At 32.2% G+C, this 21,286-nt stretch overlaps 1 protein-coding gene across 3 annotated transcripts in view; it reads right to left on the bottom strand.

The window, feature by feature from the left end:
* LOC119605806 (protein decapentaplegic) overlaps nt 1-21,286 on the bottom strand; it is a 144,312-nt gene that overhangs the window by 13,499 nt on the left and 109,527 nt on the right. Inside the window, exons 1-2 of one of the 3 annotated variants that reach the window (XM_037959121.1) lie at nt 11,829-11,953; nt 8,303-9,072 (exon numbers count right to left, since the gene is read on the bottom strand). The gene's annotated coding sequence lies outside the window, so the exon portion shown is untranslated. The other 2 variants (XM_037959120.1, XM_037959119.1) reach the window with 2 other exon arrangements.

The raw sequence follows: 21,286 nt of genomic DNA, 5'->3' as shown, positions 1-21,286 counted from the left end.
CTAGAACTGAACTAGAACTGAACTAGAACTGAACTAGAACTGAACTAGAACTGAACTAGAACTGAACTAGAACTGAACTAGAACTGAACTAGAACTGAACTAGAACTGAACTAGAAACTGAACTAGAACTGAAACTAGAACTGAACTAGAACTGAACTAGAACTGAACTAGAACTGAATTAGAACTGAACTAGAACTGAACTAGAACTGAACTAGAACATTTCATTAACTACCAAAACCATAAAACATTTCAAAAATTTCAATATAATATTTTTGATTTCTACTCCAACATTAAAGAAATTACTGTTTCTCTTAGTTAATAAACAACGTATTTCTCAAACAAATCCCATATTTTGTTCCATAAAAAGGTTTTTTTTCCTTTACTTCTCTCAAAAAATCAAACCACAAACATTGTTTTTATTATTATTTTTCGTAAGTATTTTTTTATTATTTCATGAAGTAAGTATTTTCGTAACTACTAAAAACAAACGCACATTTTAAATATTACTACTATTCGTAATAGTAGTTTAGTTGTTGTATTCAATGGGAATGTGTCTGTATGTCTGTATGTATTTTTATGTATGTAAAAATAGATGTGATAAGATAGATTTTAATCTTTATGTGAAAAACAACATGTAATTTGTTGTTTTGGTTTTTATGTTTACCTCAATCAATATTGATTGTATGTTTGTAATGATCGTATATTTTCAGACCAAATAAATGCATTGCGTTGTTGTTGTTAAACAAAATAGTGTTGCTCTAACAACAAATTAAATGGATAAAATAAGAAATATAGATACAAAGATTGTTGTTACTAGTAGTAACATTTTACTACTAGTACATGAACAAAGTAAACATTTACAATTACAAACACTACTAGTACTTCCACGACTACGGTTGTGACTACTGGTACTGGAACTCTTAAAATATCATTTTAGTAAGAGATTGTCAGCATATTAAAAGAATTAATTCTTAAAAATGATTTTTGTACTTAATATTTATGTAATATTTTTAAAGTTGCATGCAAAATATAAATTCAGTTCTAGTTAAGTTCTGGTTCAGTTCCACTTCAGTTCTAGTTAAGTTCTAGTTTAGCTTTAGTTCAGTTCTAGTTCAGTTCTAGTTCAGTTCTAGTTCAGTTCTAGTTCAGTTCTAGTTCAGTTCTAGTTCAGTTCTAGTTCAGTTCTAGTTCAGTTCTAGTTCAGTTCTAGTTCAGTTCTAGTTCAGTTCTAGTTCAGTTCTAGTTCAGTTCTAGTTCAGTTCTAGTTCAGTTCTAGTTCAGTTCTAGTTCAGTTCTAGTTCAGTTCTAGTTCAGTTCTAGTTCAGTTCTAGTTCAGTTCTAGTTCAGTTCTAGTTCAGTTCTAGTCAGTTCTAGTTCAGTTCTAGTTCAGTTCTAGTTCAGTTCTAGTTCAGTTCTAGTTCAGTTCTAGTTCAGTTCTAGTTCAGTTCTAGTTCAGTTCTAGTTCAGTTCTAGTTCAGTTCTAGTTCAGTTCTAGTTCAGTTCTAGTTCAGTTCTAGTTCAGTTCTAGTTCAGTTCTAGTTCAGTTCTAGTTCAGTTCTAGTTCAGTTCTAGTTCAGTTCTAGTTCAGTTCTAGTTCAGTTCTAGTTCAGTTCTAGTTCAGTTCTAGTTCAGTTCTAGTTCAGTTCTAGTTCAGTTCTAGTTCAAGTTCTAGTTCAGTTCTAGTTCAATTCTAGTTCAGTTCTAGTTCAGTTCTAGTTCAGTTCTAGTTCAGTGTCTAGTTCAGTCTAGTTCAGTTCTAGTTCAGTTCTAGTTCAGTTCTAGTTCAGTTCTAGTTCAGTTCTAGTTCAGTGTAGTTCAGTTCAGTTCTAGTTCAGTTTTAGTTCAGTTCTAGTTCAGTTCTAGTTCAGTTCTAGTTCAGTTCTAGTTCAGTTCTAGTTCAGTTCTAGTTCAGTTCTAGTTCAGTTCTAGTTCAGTTCTAGTTCAGTTCTAGTTCAGTTCTAGTTCAGTTCTAGTTCAGTTCTAGTTCAGTTCTAGTTCAGTTCTAGTTCAGTTCTAGTTCAGTTCTAGTTCAGTTCTAGTTCAGTTCTAGTTCAGTTCTAGTTCAGTTCTAGTTCAGTTCTAGTTCAGTTCTAGTTCAGTTCTAGTTCAGTTCTAGTTCAGTTCTAGTTCAGTTCTAGTTCAGTTCTAGTTCAGTTCTAGTTCAGTTCTAGTTCAGTTCTAGTTCAGTTCTAGTTCAGTTCTAGTTCAGTTCTAGTTCAGTTCTAGTTCAGTTCTAGTTCAGTTCTAGTTCAGTTCTAGTTCAGTTCTAGTTCAGTTCTAGTTCAGTTCTAGTTCAGTTCTAGTTCAGTTCTAGTTCAGTTCTAGTTCTAGTTCTAGTTCAGTTCTAGTTCAGTTCTAGTTCAGTTCTAGTTCAGTTCTAGTTCAGTTCAGTTCTAGTTCAGTTCTAGTTCAGTTCTAGTTCAGTTCTAGTTCAGTTCTAGTTCAGTTCTAGTTCAGTTCTAGTTCAGTTCAGTTCTAGTTCAGTTCAGTTCTAGTTCAGTTCTGTTCTAATTCTGTTCTAGTTCAACTCTTGTTTATATCTAGTTCATCTGTAGTTTATATATAGTTTGTCTGTAGTTCAGTACATCTTCAGCTGAAATTAATTTTTATGTCAGTTCTGTTTCAGTTTTATAAATTGTTGTTCTTTCAAAGTTCTGCTTAAAACATTACCCATTAAACGATTAAATATTATTTCCATTTTAAAAACGGGAAACCACTTAAATTAATTTCCATTTTTTCCTAAACTAAATGGTCTTTTAATTTGTCTCCAAAACCACTGTTTATTGTATACATTCATTTTAAATTTAGTGTTTATCTCTTAAATATATTTTTCCTCAAAAATTAAAACAATCGACTACTTTAAGTCATTGTCAATCAATAGAAAATAGTTTTTGTAAACTGCCCTTTACGGAAATGAAATTTATAACTGTTTAAAGAAAAATAAAATTTAGTGACACTTACATAAGTTTTAAAGTGTAATATCTATTATTTGAAAATTTAAAAAAATGCCGGTATTTTTAAAAAAGATAATTTAAATTAAGTTTTATAAGTGCTTTTTTCAAATTTTGTTTTAAGTATGATGGTAGTGTAATAAACAATTATTTTAGTGATAAAATATATTTTAGATTTTGAGTCTAAGCTGTTTTTTGGTTGGGGGCTTATATTGTTCAACATACATATATAATTCGTTGACATTTTGGGGAATAATTTATTGATATTTAAGATAAGAAATTAAAAACATATTTATTGTGTAAAATATTTGTAGGAGGGAGTTAATTTATTTTATAAGATTAGGATTAGGGGGAAATATTTGTTTTTAATCAAAATTGTGACAGAACCAAATCGATCATATCTAAAATAGTTTTATTTAATATGATGTACGGATCAATCAGATGTGAAAACTGTATCATTCGATCGGGATCAATTTTTTTATTTGTATTCCGTAAATCCCTAGTCGTCGTTAAATTTCCAAACTTAATATTTCTTCTGACCATTCTTGTATGTCTTTTGTTGAAGTAAATTAATGGCTTTTAAAGAAAATTTAATTTGACTTCATATTTTATGTAATAAGATCTTGGGCTATTAATTTATAGTACCAAGAAAATGTTTTTTTTTTCACAAAAATTTGCTGATAATACAGGATTGCAACATTTAGTTACAAAGAAATATGAACAACTAATTGGTATACAGTAAGTTCCCATAGAAATGGAAATAGATACAAATCTTATAATAAAAACTAATATTAAAATTAAAATAATATTGAAGAGCATACTGCTAATCCAACTAATAATAATAAAACTGAACTAGTTCTGGTTCAGTTCAGTTCTAGTTCAGTTCTAGTTCAGTTCTAGTTCTAGTTCAGTTCTAGTTCAGTTCTAGTTCAGTTCTAGTTCAGTTCTAGTTCAGTTCTAGTTCAGTTCTAGTTCAGTTCTAGTTCAGTTCTAGTTCAGTTCTAGTTCAGTTCTAGTTCAGTTCTAGTTCAGTTCTAGTGCAGTTCTAGTTCAGTTCTAGTGCAGTTCTAGTTCAGTTCTAGTTCAGTTCTAGTTCAGTTCTAGTTCAGTTCTAGTTCATTTCTAGTTCAGTTCTAGTTCAGTTTAGTTCAGTTCTAGTTCAGTTCTAGTTCAGTTCTAGTTCAGTTCTAGTTCAGTTCTAGTTCAGTTCTAGTTCAGTTCTAGTTCAGTTCTAGTTCAGTTCTAGTTCAGTTCTAGTTCAGTTCTAGTTCAGTTCTAGTTCAGTTCTAGTTCAGTTCTAGTTCAGTTCTAGTTCAGTTCTAGTTCAGTTCTAGTTTCAGTTCTAGTTCAGTTCTGGTTCAGTTCTGGTTCAGTTCATCTGGTTCAGATCTAGTTCAGTTCTAGTTCAGTTTCGAGTTCAGTTCTAGTTTAGTTCTAGTTTAGTTCTAGTTCAGTCTGAGTTCTAGTTCAGTTCAGTTCTAGTTCAGTTCTAGTTCTAGTTCAGTTCTAGTTCAGTTCTAGTTCAGTTCTAGTTCGTTCTAGTTTCAGTTCTAGTTCAGTTCTAGTTCAGTTCTAGTTCAGTTCTAGTTCAGTTCTAGTTCAGTTCTAGTTCAGTTTCTAGTTCAGTTCTAGTTCAGTTCTAGTTCAGTTCTAGTTCAGTTCTAGTTCAGTTCTAGTTCAGTTCTAGTTCAGTTCTGAGTTCAGTTCTAGTTCAGTTTCTAGTTCAGTTCTAGTTCAGTTCTAGTTCAGTTTCTAGTTCAGTTCTAGTTCAGTTCTAGTTCAGTTCTAGTTCAGTTCAGTTCTAGTTCAGTTCTAGTTCAGTTCTAGTTCAGTTCTAGTTCAGTTCTAGTTCAGTTAATTCCTATCTAGTTCCAGTTTTCTAGTTCTAGTTCAGTTCTAGTTCAGTTCTAGTTCAGTTCTAGTTCAGTTTCTAGTTCAGTTCTAGTTCAGTTCTAGTTCAGTTCTAGTTCAGTTCTAGTTCAGTTTCTAGTTCAGTTCTAGTTCAGTTCTAGTTCAGTTCTAGTTCGTTCTAGTTCAGTTCCTAGTTCAGTTCTAGTTCAGTTCTAGTTCAGTTCTAGTTTCAGTTCTAGTTCAGTTCTAGTTCAGTTCTAGTTCAGTTCTAGTTCAGTTCTAGTTCAGTTCTAGTTCGTTCTGTTCAGTTCTAGTTCAGTTCTAGTTCAGTTTCTAGTTCAGTTCTAGTTCAGTTCTAGTTCAGTTCTAGTTCAGTTCTAGTTCAGTTCTAGTTCAGTTCTAGTTCAGTTCTAGTTCAGTTCGCTAGTTCATTCTAGTTCATTCTAGTTCAGTTCTAGTTCAGTTCTAGTTCAGTTCTAGTTCAGTTCTAGTTCAGTTTCTAGTTCAGTTCTAGTTCAGTTCTAGTTCAGTTCTAGTTTCAGTTCTAGTTCAGCTCTAGTTCAGTTCTAGTTCAGTTCTAGTTCAGTTCTGGTTCAGTTCTGGTTCAGTTCTGGTTCAGTTCTGGTTCAGTTCTAGTTCAGTTCTAGTTTAGTTCTAGTTCAGTTCTAGTTCTAGTTCAGGTTTAGTTAGTTCTAGTTTAGTTCTAGTTCAGTTCTAGTTCAGTTCTAGTTCAGTTCTAGTTCAGGTCTAATTCAGTTCTAGTTCAGTTTTAGTTCAGTTCTAGTTCAGTTCTAGTTCAGTTCTAGTTCAGTTCTAGTTCAGTTCTAGTTCAGTTCTAGTTCAGTTCTAGTTCAGTTCTAGTTCAGTTCTAGTTCAGTTGTAGTTCAGTTCTAGTTTAAGTTCTAGTTCAGTTCTAGTTCAGTTCTAGTTCAGTTTTAGTTCAGTTCTAGTTCAGTTCTAGTTCAGTTCTAGTTCAGTTCTAGTTCAGTTCTAGTTCAGTTCTAGAGTTTTACTTCAGTTCTAGTTCAGTTCTAGTTCAGTTCTAGTTCAGTTCTAGTTCAGTTCTAGTTCAGTTCTAGTTCAGTTCTAGTTCAGCTCTAGTTCAGTTCTAGTTCAGTTCTAGTTCAGTTCTGGTTCAGTTCTGGTTCAGTTCTGGTTCAGTTCTGGTTCAGTTCTAGTTCAGTTCTAGTTTAGTTCTAGTTCAGTTCTAGTTCTAGTTCAGGTTTAGTTTAGTTCTAGTTTAGTTCTAGTTCAGTTCTAGTTCAGTTCTAGTTCAGTTCTAGTTCAGGTCTAATTCAGTTCTAGTTCAGTTTTAGTTCAGTTCTAGTTCAGTTCTAGTTCAGTTCTAGTTCAGTTCTAGTTCAGTTCTAGTTCAGTTCTAGTTCAGTTCTAGTTCAGTTCTAGTTCAGTTGTAGTTCAGTTCTAGTTAAGTTCTAGTTCAGTTCTAGTGCAGTTCTAGTTCAGTTTTAGTTCAGTTCTAGTTCAGTTCTAGTTCAGTTCTAGTTCAGTTCTAGTTCAGTTCTAGTTCAGTTCTAGTTAAGTTTTACTTCAGTTCTAGTTCAGTTCTAGTTCAGTTCTAGTTCAGTTCTAGTTCAGTTCTAGTTCAGTTCTAGTTCAGTTCTAGTTCAGTTCTAGTTCAGTTCTAGTTCAGTTCTAGTTCAGTTCTAGTTCAGTTCTAGTTCAGTTCTAGTTCAGTTCTAGTTCAGTTCTAGTTCAGTTCTAGGTCAGTTCTAGTTAAGTTCTAGATCAGTTCTAGTTCAGTTCTAGTTCAGTTCTAGTTCAGTTCTAGTTCAGTTCTAGTTCAGTTCTAGTTCAGTTCTAGTTCAGTTCTAGTTCAGTTCTAGATCAGTTCTAGTTCAGTTCTAGTTCAGTTCTAGTTCAGTTCTAGTTCAGTTCTAGTTCTAGTTCAGTTCTAGTTCAGTTCTAGTTCAGTTTAGTTCAGTTCTAGTTCAGTTCTAGTTCAGTTCTAGTTCAGTTCTAGTTCAGTTCTAGTTCAGTTCTAGTTCAGTTCTAGTTCAGTTCTAGTTCAGTTCTAGTTCAGTTCTAGTTCGTTCTAGTTCAGTTCTAGTTCAGTTCTAGTTCAGTTCTAGTTCAGTTCTAGTTCAGTTTCTAGTTCAGTTCTAGTTCAGTTCTAGTTCAGTTCTAGTTCAGTTCTAGTTCAGTTCTAGTTCAGTTCTAGTTCAGTTCTAGTTCAGTTTCTAGTTCAGTTCTAGTTCAGTTCTAGTTCAGTTCTAGTTCAGTTCTAGTTCAGTTCTAGTTCAGTTCTAGTTCAGTTCTAGTTCAGTTCTAGTTCAGTTTCTAGTTCAGTTCTAGTTCAGTTCTAGTTCAGTTCTAGTTCAGTTCTAGTTCAGTTCTAGTTCAGTTCTAGTTCAGTTCTAGTTCAGTTCTAGTTCAGTTCTAGTTCAGTTCTAGTTCAGTTCTAGTTCAGTTCTAGTTCAGTTCTAGTTCAGTTCTAGTTCAGTTCTAGTTCAGTTCTAGTTCAGTTCTAGTTCAGTTCTAGTTCAGTTCTAGTTCAGTTCTAGTTCAGTTCTAGTTCAGTTCTAGTTCAGTTCTAGTTCAGTTCTAGTTCTAGTTCAGTTCTAGTTCAGTTCTAGTTCAGTTCTAGTTCAGTTCTAGTTCAGTTTCTAGTTCAGTTGTAGTTCAGTTCAAGTTCAGTTCTAGTTCAGTTCTAATTCAATTCAGTTTTAATTCAGTTCCATTTTTGTTTCTATTTACATATATTCGTCCATTTTATTGTTCAAGGCACTCGGGAAATGCAGTGTATAAGGTTGGTTATTGAATAATGCCTATATTGGTTCTATAAAATTATTAAATCAAAATATATATATAGTTTTAGAGTTCGGTGTGAAATTTAAACGAGTGAGCAGAATAAAATTTTGATTTGTAAAAATTTTATACAAAAATTTATTTGAAAAAAAATATATATATATATTTAAATCTATAGACCTCAAATAAGGTATTAAACCTCCCTTTACTATTATCAATCACTGTATCATAAATGCAAAAAAAAAAATAAAATAAAAAAACTTCAGCAAAATCAATGACAAATTAAATTCCTCATTAAAAAATTAAAACAAGACTAAATATGTATTAAATATAAAAGACAATGAAAGAAAAAAAATATAAATGCGGATAAAATAACACAAATGTCTCTAATATATAAAATTACGAAAAAAGTGAATATTTTTCCATATCTACGAGCTACGAGTGTGTATAATAAGATATGACCCAATATTTTGCCCGCTCAATGGTTTGGCTACAAAATGCTACATATGTTTTATATTGTATTTAAAATTAAAACAAACAAAAAAATACTGCTGATTTAAACAGAAAAAATATCAAATTACTAATATAATATAATACTATACTAAACTAAACAACAATACAAAACAAAAATATAATAGTAATAATAAAACAAATAAATATTTAACAAAAAAAAAAAAAAAAAACTAAATATTGTATAAAATTAAGCTTTATTTTATTTTGTATTAACAACTCACCTCAGTCTTTAAAAGTTTTGGTTACACAAATGTTTGAAACAATAATAATAATGATGATGATGAACACGATGATGATGATAATGATTAAATTACCAACAAACACGAATAAACAATCTCAAACAGCCAGCAATCACAAACACAAACAAATAGAAATTTTTAAATATTTCTACAGTTATAAATTTATTTGATTTTCTTTTCTTTTTTTATTTGTTTAAATTTATTTATGATTTTTTTTTTTTGATTTAAATAAATATTTATTTAATAATAAACACTCTCTTCTTTCTTTCTTCTAACACTTTGGAAAACTATTTTCCTTTTTTTGCTCTTTTCCTTCAAAACTTTGTTTCAATTTGTATTTTATTATATTTCTTTTGAAAATAATGTTTGATTGATTTGTTTGGAAAAAAATAATACAAGACTGATTACTTCCGTTTTTTTTCTTATTTATTTTTAAAATTAAACCACTTTCTTTTCTTTTATAGTTGTAGATAAAATATATGAAATTTTTATTAATTTTTATTATTGTATATTTTCCATTTAGTTTAATTTTATTTGTTTTTCTTTGATTTATTTTTATTATTATTAATCTTTTTCGTTTATTTTGTTTATGACAATGATGATTTTTTGTATGAATTTTTTTCGTATTTGTTGTCTGTTTTCTATAGTTGTTGCAGTTGCATACAAATTGCATCTATAGTTACAGATGTTGCCACAAGTTTTTTTAAGAATTTCTTTAAGGATTTTATTCTGCATAATTAGTATGAAAATATCTGCAAAGAAATTAAGAATTAAAGGAAAATTAGTAAATATAAATTAAAAATATTTATATAAAAAGTCTTTAAAACAAAACTTAAGGGGTCCGAAATACAATGTATAAAAATGAAAATAACAATTTCTTAAATAATTATGCATAATAATAAAAAAATGTTCATAGACAAAAATTAACCAAAATTATTTATTCCTGAACTGAACTACAACTGAAGTAGAACTGAACTAGAACTGAACTAGAACTGAACTAGAACTGAACTAGAACTGAACTAGACTCAACTAGAACTGAACTAAAACTGAACTAGAACTGAACTAGAACTGAACAAGAACTGAACTAGAACTGAACTAGAACTGAACTACAACTGACTAGAACTGAACTAGAACTGAACTAGAACTGAACTAGACTGAACTAGAACTGAACTAGAACTGAACTAGAACTGACTAGAACTGAACTAGAACTGAACTAGAACTGAACTAGAACTGAACTAGAACTGAACTTGAACTAGACTGAACTTGACTAGAAACTGAACTAGAACTTGAACTAGAACTGAACTAAGACTGAAACTAGAACTGAACTAGAACTGAACTAGTAATTGAACTAGAACTGACTAGAAACTGACTGAACTGATAGAACTAGAACTAGAACTGAACTAGCACTGAACTAGACTGAACTAGAACTGACCTAGAACGGAAACTAGCACTGACTAGAACTGAACTAGAACTGAACTAGAACTGAAACTAGAACTGAACTAGAACTGAACTTCTAGAACTGAACTAGAAAACTGAACTAGAACTGAACTAGAACTGAACTAGAACTGAACTAGAACTGAACTCAGAACTGAAACTAGAACTGAACTAGAACTGAACTATAACTGAACTAGAAATGAACTAGAACTGAACTAGAACCTGAACTAGAACTGAACTAGAACTGAAACTAGAACTGAACTAGAACTGAACTAGAACTGAACTAGAACTGAACTAGAACTGAACTAGAACTGAACTAGAACTGAACTAGAACTGAACTAGAACTGAACTAGAACTGAAACTAGAACTGAACTAGAACTGAACTAGAACTGAACTAGAACTGAACTAGAACTGAACTAGAACTGAACTAGAACTGAACTAGAACTGAACTAGAACTGAACTAGAACAGACCTAGAACTGAACTAGAACTGAAATAGAATTGAACTAGAACTGAACTAGAACTGAACTAGAACTGAACTAGAAACTGAACCAGGAACTAAACTAGAACTGAACTAGAACTGAACTAGAACTGAACTAGAACTGAACTAGAACTGAACTAAAACTGAACTAGAAACTGACTAGAACTAGAACTGAACTAGAACTGAACTAGAACTGAACTAGAACTAGAACTGAACTAGAACTAGAACTGAACTAGAACTGAACTAGAACTGAACTAGAACTGAACTAGAACTAAACTAGAACTGAACTAGAACAGAACTAGAACTGAACTAGAACTGAACTAGAACTGAACTAGAACTGAACTAGAACTGAACTAGAACTGAACTAGAACTAGAACTAGAAAAAGTTTTGAATGCCTCAGCGATATCGAAAGAAAAGTGAGGGAAAAATATGTGTGTGAAAATTTTTAAAAACTGAGTGTTTTTCGTACATAATTTTTCGACACACAATTGTTGCCGCAATAAGGGATTTAGCAGTTATACCAATTTTTTCTACAAGATTTGAAATTCTTATTTGAAAGCACCTATTTATTTCACATGAACATTTTGAATATTTGTTTCATTAAAAAGTATTACTTTTACACAAATTTTCTGCAAAATTTTTTTTTCAAAATTTCAGATAATTTTGTAAAATTTGTCTAGATTTAAGTTTATAAATAAATTTTTTTTAAAAAGTTGCAAAATAAAAATATTTAATTATTTTTCTTAACAAATAATAACATTTTAGTTTGAAAATATTTTTTGTATTTTTTTAACAAAAAAGTCTATAAGAAAAACTAGCTTTTTTAAAATTCACACAGGTGTCTATTTTTATTTGTATTATTATTATTTTGTTGTTGTTATTATGTTAATAAAGTTGTTGTTGTTTTTTAACTTTGTTTTTGTAGTTGTAGTTAATAGCATTTATTATTATTGTTTAGATCTTACACTTCTTGTCTAACAGAAAAAAAACCCGCTTTTTCAATATTGTTTATACTTGATTTTTTTCTCAATTTTGTTTTTGTATTTATTTACATTGATTTTGTTTTTATTTTTTCTTTCAGTCTTTTCTTTAAAGAAATAAATCAATAATGTTTGTTTTTTGTTAAATATTTATAAAATCAATTAGTAAAACAACGTCATATGCTCCAATTTTGTTGTTGGAATTTTTTTTTACAAAATTTTGTTTCTCAAACTCAAAATTTTTCAACACTTAAGATTATATATTTAAAAGCACTCTCTATAAATAAAACAATAATTTTTCAAAATATTACCAGTTTAATAAAGATATTTCCAATTTAATAAGAAAATTTAACACTCTTATTGTAAATTGTTACGCTCTTCTCTTTTGGTTTTTTTAAAATATGAACAAATTATTAAAATATTTGTTCATAATATGTGTTTTAACATTTGTTTTCATTTCAATTTGTTACACCAAAGATTTATTTAAATTAAATAAAATTAAAACAACAAAATAAAGCAAAAATAAAAGAGCAAAAAATTGTGTGTTTTTTAATTATTTAAAATAGTTTTAAACTCGTTCATTGCCGCAGAACGACTAACGCCTCACTGTCTACCTGATTCAAATAATCCCAGTTCGAAAAAATATACAACTACGAGTACATCGTATAACGCAACGGCCACAAACACAATGGAAACACAACCGCCAGCAGACTACAAAACACCACACATCAGATCAGATCACACACTAACACATCGTCGTCGTTGAATCGAATCAAGTAACGTTAACGATCGATTTTGATCGTGAACGTTGTAGTCAACGACGTCGACGTCGTCAACAACATCGTCTTGGTTGTCGGTATTTTCGTAATGTATTGAAATAAAAAAAAAATAATAATAAAAAACACAAGCAAAAGCAAAATTTTAAGAAACTCAAAAAACTCTCATGAACAAATAAAACAAAAAATTAAGACAAGCCAAGACATGCTTATAGTCCGTCGCAATTATTGTAAACGTATGTATGTACTTATATGTACGTTGTTTATTATTTGTTGTAGTGATATTAATGTTTATAAACAAAAATTTAGATTTTACTGTGGATTTTTGCAAGGTATTCAGACCGTTCCTAGGTATCGAAGAATATCGAAAAAATCTAAACAAACGTAATATGTTGTTATAATGTTCGAATATGTTCTTCGAAAATTGTTCTGCTAATCTGTATTCGACTTTCGCCATAAACTAGATAGAAACTAGAACTGAAATGGAACTGGAACTGAAATGAACTGGAACTGAATTGGAATAGAACTTGTACTAGAACTAGAACGAACTAGAACTGAACTAGGACTGAACTAGAACTGAACTAAACTGCACTATAACTGAACTAGAACTTAACTAGAACTGAACTAGTAAATGACTGAGAACTGAACTAGAACTGAACTAGAACTGAACTAGAACGAACTAGAACTGAACTAGAACTGATCTAAACGAACTATGAACTGAACTAGAACTGAAACTAGAACTGAACTATAACTTGAACTAGAACTGAACTAGAACTGAACTAGACTGAACTAGAACTGAACGCGAACTGATTCTAGAACTGAACTATAAACTGAACTAGAACTAACTAGAACCGAACTAGACACTGAACTAGAACTGACTAGAACTGAACTGGAACTGAACTAGAACTGAACTAGAACTGAACTAGAACTGAACTAGAACTGAACTAGAACTGAACTAGAACTGAACTAGAACTGAACTAGAACTGAACTAGAACTGAACTAGAACTGAACTAGAACTGAACTAGAACTGAACTAGAACTGAACTAGAACTGAACAGAACTAAACTAGAACTGAACTAGAACTGAACTAGAACTGAACTAGAACTGAACTAGAACTGAACTAGAACTGAACTAGAACTGAACTAGAACTGAACTAGAACTGAACTAGAACTGAACTAGAACTGAACTAGAACTGAACTAGAACTGAACTAGAACTGAACTAGAACTGAACTAGAACTGAACTAGAACTGAACTAGAACTGTACTGGAACTGTACTGGAACTGAACTAGAACTGAACTAGAACTGAACTAGAACTGAACTAGAACTGAACTAGAACTGAACTAGAACTGAACTAGAACTGAACTAGAACTGAACTAGAACTGAACTAGAACCTGAACTAGAACTGAACTAGAAACTGAAACTAGAACTGAAACTAGAACTGAAACTAGAACTGAACTAGAACTGAACTAGAACTGAACTAGAACTGAACTAGAACTGAACTAGAACTGAACTAGAACTGAACTAGAACTGAACTAGAACTGAACTAGAACTGAACTAGAACTGAACTAGAACTGAACTAGAACTTGAACTAGAACTGAACTAGAACTGAACTAGAACTGAACTAGAACTGAACTAGAACTGAACTAGAAACTGAACTAGAACTGAACTAGAACTGAACTAAACTGAACTAGAACTGAACTAGAACTGAACTAGAACTGAACTAGAACTGAAACTAGAACTGAACTAGAACGAACTAGAACTGAACTAGAACTGAACTAGAACTGAACTAGAACTGAACTAGAACTGAACTAGAACTGAACTAGAACTGAACTAGAACTGACTAGAACTGAACTAGACTGAACTAGAACTGAACTAGAACTGAACTAGAACTGTACTGGAACTGTACTGGAACTGAACTAGAACTGAACTAGAACTGAACTAGAACTGAACTAGAACTGAACTAGAACTGAACTAGAACTGAACTAGAACTGAACTAGAACTGAACTAGAACTGAACTAGAACTGAACTAGAACTGAACTAGAACTGAACTAGAACTGAACTAGAACTGAACTAGAACTGAACTAGAACTGAACTAGAACTGAACTAGAACTGAACTAGAACTGAACTAGAACTGAACTAGAACTGAACTAGAAATGAACTAGAACTGAACTAGAACTAAACTAGAACTGAACTAGAACTGAACTAGAACTGAACTAGAACTGAACTAGAACTGAACTAGAACTGAACTAGAACTGAACTAGAACTGAACTAGAACTGAACTAGAACTGAACTAGAACTGAACTAGAACTGAACTAGAACTGAACTAGAACTGAACTAGAACTGAACTAGAACTGAACTAGAACTGAACTAGAACTGAACTAGAACTGAACTAGAACTGAACTAGAACTGAACTAGAACTGAACTAGAACTGAACTAAACTGAACTAGAACTGAACTAGAACTGAACTAGAACTGAACTAGAACTGAACTAGAACTGAACTAGAACTGAACTAGAACTGAACTAGAACTGAACTAGAACTGAACTAGAACTGAACTAGAACTGAACTAGAACTGAACTAGAACTGAACTAGAACTGAACTAGAACTGAACTAGAACTGAATAGAACTGAACTAGAACTGAACTGACTAGAACTGAACTAGAACTGAACTAGAACTGAACTAGAACTGAACTAGAAACTGACTAGAACTGAACTAGAACTGAACTAGAACTGAACTAGAACTGAACTAGAACTGAACCAGAACTGAACTAAAACTGAACCAGAACTGAACTAAAACTGAACCAGAACTGAACTTGAACTGAACTAGAAATGCACTAGAACTGAACTAGAACTTAAAATTCCCAAGTGGTAAAAGGTGAACCATATCAAATATTATGTTGCGAATTCTATCCGTGTAATATAGAGAATATTAAAGATCTTTAGTTGTATTTGATTCCAAACCCAAAAATTTTCTTCCCCAAAAAAAAAACTATCCATACTCGGCCATAATATTTACAACAACAGCACAATCGTCGAAAAAGAAGATCTTTATTAATTATAGCGGCGCTAATGTTGGCAGCGGCTTAGCGCCAACTGGTTGGTGTAAGTGTGTTAAATGAAAAGAAAAAAAATTGTATCTTCAAGTTACACATGTTTGTTTAGGCTTCTTCATCATCATCAACAATAAAACAACATCATCCAAATCTTTAACATCATTGTTATCATTATTAAAACTCTCTTTAAAAATGAGGAGAGTATTAATTTCAAAAACTCTTAATTAGAGAGAGAGAAAATATTAAGAAAAATTACTCGAATAAACAATAATATTTTAATTAAAATTGAGTTTAAATAGTTCTACTCTCTTTCACTCATTACTCGTATTACTTTTAATTGTTACTTACTCAATTATACCTGTTGAGTAGAAATTGTTGTTGGCTCTTTACCACTACATCTACTGCTGTGATACACATAGTATTTGTATATTTATGTGCATTGTTTTGTATCTATTAGATACGTCGTACTTATTTTGCGTAATATTAAGTAAATGCTGTTATTTTTTTTTTGTTTAACTGATTTGTTATGGTAAATTAAAGAATTGTTTTATTTTAAAAAATTGCTTCTCTGTCTCTCGTACAGATATTTCTGAACATTTTGCAAATATTGTAGATCGATTTTATCTTTTTTAAGATTTGTGTTTGCAGGAAATAAACTGATTGTATAAATACTCGTAAATATCTCTTTATAAGTTATTTAAACTCAGAAAACTGAAATTATTTATGGAGAATTATGGACGAAAAAAAATTAAATAAGACGATTGCAGAACTGTGAAGGAAAATACTGGAGTTAAGTCAAGTCACTGGACATATACATATATAATAAGTTAAAACCGATATCCGTACAGGATTTCTGGACTAAAAAAAAGAATTATTAATGATACTAGGATACTAAGACACCTATCGACCAATACCCATTTCGTTATCATCTGACCAGAAATTGCACTCGCAGATTCGACAGTATCACAAAGTTTTAAACATTGGGATAAAAACCCATTTTCCGAGAGTTTTAGCTAATTGTACTCTTTTCATTTCAATTCTAGTTTAGTTTCTGTTAAGTTCCAGATCATTTATAGTTCAATTCAAGTCCAGTTCTAAATCAGTTCGAGCTGTCTAGTTCAGTTCTAGTTTAGTTGTAGTTCAGTACTAGTTCAGTTCTAGTTCAGTTCTAGTTCAGTTCTAGTTCAGTTCTAGTTCAGTTCTAGTTCAGTTCTAGTTCAGTTCTAGTTCAGTTCTAGTTCAGTTCTAGTTCAGTTCTAGTTCAGTTTTAGTTCAGTTCTAGTTGAGTTCTAGTTCAGTTCTAGTTCAGTTCTAGTTCAGTTCTAGTTCAGTTCTAGTTCAGTTCTAGTTCAGTTCTAGTTCAGTTCTAGTTCAGTTCTAGTTCAGTTCTAGTTAAGTACTAGTTCAGTTCTAGTTCAGTTCTAGTTCAGTTCTAGTTCAGTTCTAGTTCAGTTCTAGTTCAGTTCTAGTTCAGTTCTAGTTCAGTTCTAGTTCAGTTCTAGTTCAGTTCTAGTTCAGTTCTAGTTCAGTTCTAGTTCAGTTCTAGTTCAGGTCTAGTTCAGTTCTAGTTCAGTTCTAGTTCAGTTCTAGTTTAGTTCTAGTTTAGTTCTAGTTCAGTTCTAGTTCAGTTCTTCAAAATCAAAATCTTAGGAGCAGTCGATCAAACCAGTCATATTGTAATTAGACACGATTAGAGAACCTTGTCGACGATATATGCTTACTCTCCCATAACTCAGACAAATTAAAAACTGAAGGAGAGAGTTATTCAAAACGAAGGATTAGAAATTAGACTCCAAAAGACTCCATCATTCAACCAACTCGGCAGGTTGTATCGAACATACTCTACGAAATGATCGCAAGAAATTCTATCGACTGGAACCGTCAAGAAAGACGTGGTAGACCAGTACAAACCTGGAGAAGACAGAATCCTATCAAGTCGAGGAAAATGAGAGTAACTAGGAACGAAACCAAGAAAATTACGATGGATAAATTCAAATGAAAGAAATTTGCTGAGGACGTATGCTCTTTATAGCAACGAAAGGGAAATATATGTGTGTACATCTTACAGTTAAGCAATTTTGTTGCATTTGGACAATTTAAGTTGATAGGGTGTTTTTGTAGGTTATGGAGAAGTTTTTTTTTTGAGACAACTAAGCAGGGCACACAAAAATCGACTAAACCAAAAGCATATTCTGATTTTTCGCTATTCGAATCAATGCATTCATTTGGTTTAAATAAATGTTGCTGATCTTCAGTGAGTCTGTATTTGTAAATTGCATAAAAGACATTGTGTCGTCGTTATTGTAGTTGCTCATATGATTACTAAGCATCGTTATTGTTGTCGTTTTTTTTTTGTTGCACGTTTTATTCTTTTCGGTTTGTTTGTTTGTTTTTTTTCGGAATGTGGCTTTTGTAAGACTTTAAGTCGTCATCGTCTTTAGCTGCAGTAGTTTAAGACTACGACTCAACATCTTAAGACTTAAAATTCTGTGTGTTTTGTTGTTGCTGTAGTATTATGTTGAATTTTTGCTTAAAGGCCATTAGCGCAAAAAGTAGGTGGAGTTGCAGTTAAAAAAAAGAAAAAACTAAAAAAATATTTTGTGTTGTTGCAATTGTGTATTTTTTTTTTTAACAGATTTTCAATGTCCAGCCTTTAAGACGACTCTGACTGACTGGAACTTTGTTGGTTTTAAAGTTGATTTTTTTGTTCGTTCTTTAGAAGCCAGCTAATGTGGCGTCTTTTGGAGCCAGGTATTCTGTTAAAAGGTTTATTTTTTCTCATGTTCATTTTGCATTTTTTTTGTGTGTGTTTATTTTTGTTCTTTGTTTTTGTTAAAACATTATTTTATGCCATTTTTTTTTCTTATTTTTCATCTTTTTTTCTGTTAATGTCTTGGGTATTCGTGTTTTTGTGGTGTTGTGTGTATTTTGTTTTTATTGTACATAATTTCCATTGATTGATCGTCATTTTGTCTGCCTGTACTTTTTAAGTTACCAGACATTGAGTCTTGAAAATTATGATGAAATTAATTTGTTTTATAATAATCTTAAATATAGCTTGATCTTGTAATATTTAGGGAAATTTATAGAGAGAGAGAGAATGAGATAGAGAGAGTGATAGTGTGTATATGAAGTAGAAAGTAAGTTTGTAAGTTTTGTTTCCATTTATTATTAAATTGGAAATTGTTGAAAGTTTATTGTTTTTAGTTATTATTTTATTGTTATATACGAATTTTATAGCACTCTACTTGAAAATTTGTTAAACATTTTTAAGGTGATCTGAAGCATAGCTTTGTTTATATTTTATTTTTTCCAATGTTAAACTAATCTTGTCTCCTGAAACTTAACACAAACTAATTATGTCTCCTAAGTTAGTCAGCGTTCTTATTTAAAACTCTAACTAACTTTTCTCACTAATTCCAATGGAATTTACTGGAGTCGTCTGCTCTATGTTTAGCTTCTGTTGATTGCTCTCTCGACTAACATTAAGTATCCGACCTTTGCTTCATGACTACTTGATATATATCGCCTTCACTAGATCTCTATATATTAGATATTTCTTGAACCCTAAGGGCACGTTTTAAAAGTTTATGGGATCCAATGTAATCAATTCAGGTTCATAACCAATAAGAAAGACTTGGAGAGCTTTTGTGAGATATGTATATCATTCTGATTAGGTCAGAATCTCTGGTGAGAATCGAACCCCCAGGCTCACTACCAACTAGTCTGTCGAGTGCTTAACATGAACACCTGCCTTGACGGCCTTATTTCAGGGTGGTCTTTTCATCCACTAGGTAGACTAGAGACGGTCTATCACACGCCCCTGAATCCTTCTATGAAGAACTCAGGTGGCAATTTTTGTACATGGCTGAGTCGGTCCATGTACAAGCACTTTGCTGAAGAACTCGAGCTATCTAATCTCTTGCCATAGAAGCCCCGTTGCGGAATGACAGGCAGCATTGGATCAATCCCTATGCAAACCCCGACAGGGAAAAAGCAATCACTAGTCTAAAGTCAATAGAAGGGGTGACAAACCCCAACATCAGGTGAAATCAATCTTTCGGTATACCGGAAGGTGAACACCCTTATGATGTCACGCAAGATTGCTTTATTTAAAATGCAATGCCCATCAACTAATGACCCATTCCAGTACATTCCTTAACCTCTTAAAACCCGCGCAACCACACTACTGAGATGGCTGTGTAGATTAGGCAACAGCACCTAGAGACCTATTTGGTAGTCCGAAATATCCAGCCAATAAATCAGAATCCCTCTGTATGTCAGATAATGTGACAAAGGATGTAGCAATTTCCAATTCGAACCCAATAATTGCCCCGACAAGTTGAGTGGTGGACCTCAACCATAAGTCGCGTAGCATGAAACAATATGAATCCTGTTGAGATGGCAACTTCCCTGAAATAAAAGGTCTACTAAATTAGCACTAGTCTCCTATAAGGTAAGGAGTCTTTCCCGATCGTTCACCCATTATATCTGTTCCATTCCATTCAGACCATAAAGAAGATCTACGGAATGGCAGGCAACTGCCAAGTGTCAACCTGAAAATTCCCCAACATATACTAGCGCCCTACTACGCGAAGAGTAAGAGATACTCAATGGGTTCAGGAATCCAGCATAAGTTACTCTGTCACATCACCCAGTGACATCTGTTGAGATGGCAACAGCACCGGAGAGAGATTCCAGATATATTTGGCATTTGGATATATCAGTCCTTAAACCAACATTCTCTCCCCGCGAATTTGGGTATAAACTAAAGCCACTACGTAGATCCCGAAGGAACCGCAACCAATTGATCGGTCAGGACTGGGTCCTGTGGGCAACCGGTGCCAGATTATATGGTACACTGATTAGATCCCATGTCAAATCATTCCAAGGAAAGGCTGAGGATACATTTGATCATCACCAGTTTATAGTCCCGGCAGACTAGAGTTATTGGTAGCACCTCTATAACCCGGGATTGCAATACACCAAGATGGAGTTTTCATCAAGGAAACACGCCCCGGGGGGGGGGGGCTATCGGGGCACCCATATGGATTGGCAAATTCCAGTACTGATAGTTTTCCGAATATGTTTGTATTTAATTTGTAAGAGAGGTGCCACGCCCCCTATTTCCAGTACGCCCATTTAGTTCCCAAATATTCATTTGGATGTCAAGATTATCCATATAAAATTTGAAAACTCTAGCTGTTGCAGTTTCTCAGATATGAAACCATTATTTTGTATGTAGGCGTGGCATCTCGCCTACTTGAAATTTCGAAATATAAAGTTGCCTTGAAGGAAATTATGTTTAAAAGAGAAAATTATTTAAACTTCAAGATTATTATTAAAGCAGAAAAAACGATCTGGAATCTCAATTGGGGGTGTATGACAGAAATTCGAATCCAAAAATATTACAATCTTTGAAGGTATCAGGTCATTCTCCTAGGAAACCCCCCCTTTTTCATTGCTGTTTTTTTTCTTATATATGAGATTTTTATAGTACTTTGATTAGGCTCAATTGACTTAGAATTGACTTGATTAAAAAAAGAGATCTTTATCTGGGATCTGAATTGGGGGCTATTAACTTCTTCAATCCTAATTGCTATTGAATAATTCCTCTAGTCAAGCTCAAGTTATAAGCTATTGGATATATGTATATTGCTTGATCAACAGCAGGTGCCACATAGCTTTCATACCCACTATAGGGTATAATCAATTATGATTCTGGAAAACTTGCAACATGTTCCAGTGCATACCACAGTACACATATAGACTACAAACATGTGTGTGTGTGTAGAGAGTAACGAAAAAAAAAACTTTCAAAATGTTAAACTATTTTGTATGTTTTTACCTTAAAACGTGATCATGTGTATATGAGCCTAACATACAAGTTCGTTTGGCATAAGTCGGGCTTAATGTAGCAAACAGGCAACAACAACAAATAAATTGCCCGGCGCTTACATTAACAGGTGTCTTTTTTTTCTATTTTACTACTGTTGTTGTTGTTGTTGTTTTGTAAATTTTATTTAATTTAAAGCTGTTGCTGTTGCTGCTGCTGTTGTTAATTGTTGGTCCAACATTCTTCTGGTTGTAACAATAAAATCGTGACTTTTCGATTTGTTTAATGAATTTTTACGTAGTTTTTTTTTGTGTGTGTGTAAGGAAATTAAATGTTTTAAAAAGATGTTTTCTACAGTCAGACCACATTCCTCTAAAAGTGGTTTTTTGGAAAAAAAATTTAGATTTTATA

This window comes from Lucilia sericata, unplaced genomic scaffold (genome assembly GCF_015586225.1).
Source record: "Lucilia sericata isolate MDLA Ls3-8-SP2 unplaced genomic scaffold, ASM1558622v1 Contig000521F_arrow, whole genome shotgun sequence".
In the NCBI taxonomy this organism is placed as follows: Eukaryota; Metazoa; Arthropoda; class Insecta; order Diptera; family Calliphoridae; genus Lucilia; species Lucilia sericata.
This window is presented reverse-complemented; position numbering and strand designations above follow the sequence as displayed.